The sequence below is a fragment of the Mandrillus leucophaeus genome, unplaced genomic scaffold, assembly GCF_000951045.1.
Source record: "Mandrillus leucophaeus isolate KB7577 unplaced genomic scaffold, Mleu.le_1.0 Scaffold416, whole genome shotgun sequence".
In the NCBI taxonomy this organism is placed as follows: Eukaryota; Metazoa; Chordata; class Mammalia; order Primates; family Cercopithecidae; genus Mandrillus; species Mandrillus leucophaeus.
In genome coordinates this window covers 1,145,448-1,147,296 of record NW_012104432.1, presented here as the reverse complement: position 1 = coordinate 1,147,296, position 1,849 = coordinate 1,145,448, and the positions used below count along the sequence as shown (strand labels likewise).

Here is a 1,849-nt window from a genome sequence, read left to right as displayed (position 1 = left end):
GAAGGAGGGAAGGAAGGGAAGGGGAAAGAAGAGAGAGGGTTTTGGCACTATGGAAAGTCATGTGGATGATCCTGCAAACATCCTCAGGTAATTCCAACCTAGGACTTCTCAGGGAAGATGAGTCCTTGTGATACAGGACCAACTGGTATGCATAGAAAAGCAAGCCCTCGGTAGGTCAACCCCCAGATATGCGGGTGAGGTGGGGGCAGCTGTCGGGTCATCCTGAGAGCCTTCCTGGGCATCTCTGGGCTTCCTCAGATACCTACACAAGGGTAGGATGATCAGTCATCAATGGACTTTAGGGACAGCTGTGTGTGTCTTTTTATTTTAAAATAAGAATCTGTCTTGAAGTGCAATAGGTAGGAATGAGGAATGAAAGCTATGGCCAATTTAAATTAAAATCAGGAAAGTTGAACTGTTTAAAATTGATGTTCTTTGGCCGGGCGCAGTGGCTAATGCCTGTAATCCTAGCACTTTAGGAGGCCAAGGCAGGTGGATCACTTGAGGTCAGGAGTTCAAAACCAGCCTGGCCAACATGGTGTAACTCCGTCTCTACTAAAAATATATAAAAGTTAGCCAGGCGTGGTGGCAGGCACCTGTAATCCCAGCTACTTGGGAGGCTGAGGCAGGAGAATTGCTTGAACCCGGGAGGTGGAGGTTGCAGTAAGCCCCGATCGTGCATCGTGCCACTGCACTCCAGCCTGGGCGACACAGCGAGACTCCGTCAAAAAAAAAAAAAAAAGATGTTCTTTGATTTCACAGAGGAACACAAAAACTGACCATGCCAATCTATGCGTCGCTTTTGCCTGGGCGGTTCCTTCTTCCTAGAATGTCCTGCTTCTTTCTGTCTAATTCATGTGAATGAAATTTTAAAAAAATTATTATCCTTGAAAACTGTATTTGCTTAGGCGTTCTGATGTGAGGCCCTCCCGACCCTCCAGGTGCAGTTGCTTCTCTGCTCTGTGTCTCTCTCTCCTCCAACAGCTTGTTCCGCCTGCGCACTATTTGCTGATGTGTTATCTCCAGGGATTCTCGACTTTCTCACCTTCACCCCCAGGGCCTGACAAAACACATGGCAGGTGTGCAAAAGGCTTGTTAGAAGACCTTAGGAAAATTAAAGAAAAGTGGTTTAAAAATAATTGGATAAACAATGTTTGCCAAAGGAGACTTTTTTTTTTTTGAGACGGAATCTCACTCTGTCGCCCAGATGCAACCTCCACCTCTCGAGTTCAAGCGATTCTCCTGCTTCAGCCTCCTGAGTAGCTACAAGCGCAGGCGACCACGCCCGGCTAACTTCTGTATTTTCAGTAGAGCTGGGGTTTCATCATATTGGTCAGGATGGTCTCGATTTCCTGACCTGGTGATCCACCCGCCTTGACCTCCCAAAGTGCTGAGATTACAGGCGTGAGCCACTGCGCCCCGCCAACCCATGGAGACTTTTAAAATAACTTGATTTGCTTACAGAGGAAAAGGTCAAATAGGGAGCAGAATTCTAAAAGCTGCCTTCTCAGCTCAGTTTTCTCCCGGGTCGTGGTGCTTGAGGCACTGGACACGCCCTGGTTAAACACCCACGTGCAGTGGAGCAGGGAGGGGACGCGACCCTTCGGGGGTGTGCGCCCGGGGCAAGGCGAGGAATGCGGCTTCCACGGCCTCCCCTCTCGCCCTCCTTTGTGCTTATTCTAATTAATGAATCCTAACATCTTTCTTCCCACTAAAAAATGTGCATTCATTCATTCGGCCACAGCCCTGACTGCAGATCCGCATCCCGGGAGCTCTCGAGGAGCCGCGGTTACCGCACGTGGGCGCCGGGCGCCAGGGGGTTCAAGGGCTTCCCGCGGTGACCCGAGCG

General features: G+C 49.9%; 1 long non-coding RNA gene across 1 annotated transcript in view; it reads right to left on the bottom strand.

Moving 5' to 3' along the window:
- The window catches only part of LOC105548596, an 8,716-nt gene extending 6,868 nt beyond the window's left edge, over positions 1-1,848 (bottom strand). Inside the window, exons 1-2 of the long non-coding RNA XR_001007411.1 lie at positions 1,504-1,848; positions 781-1,060 (exon numbers count right to left, since the gene is read on the bottom strand). This is a non-coding gene — a long non-coding RNA (uncharacterized LOC105548596). The remainder of the gene's footprint in view (positions 1-780; positions 1,061-1,503) is intronic.
- Position 1,849: the final 1 nt, after the last annotated feature.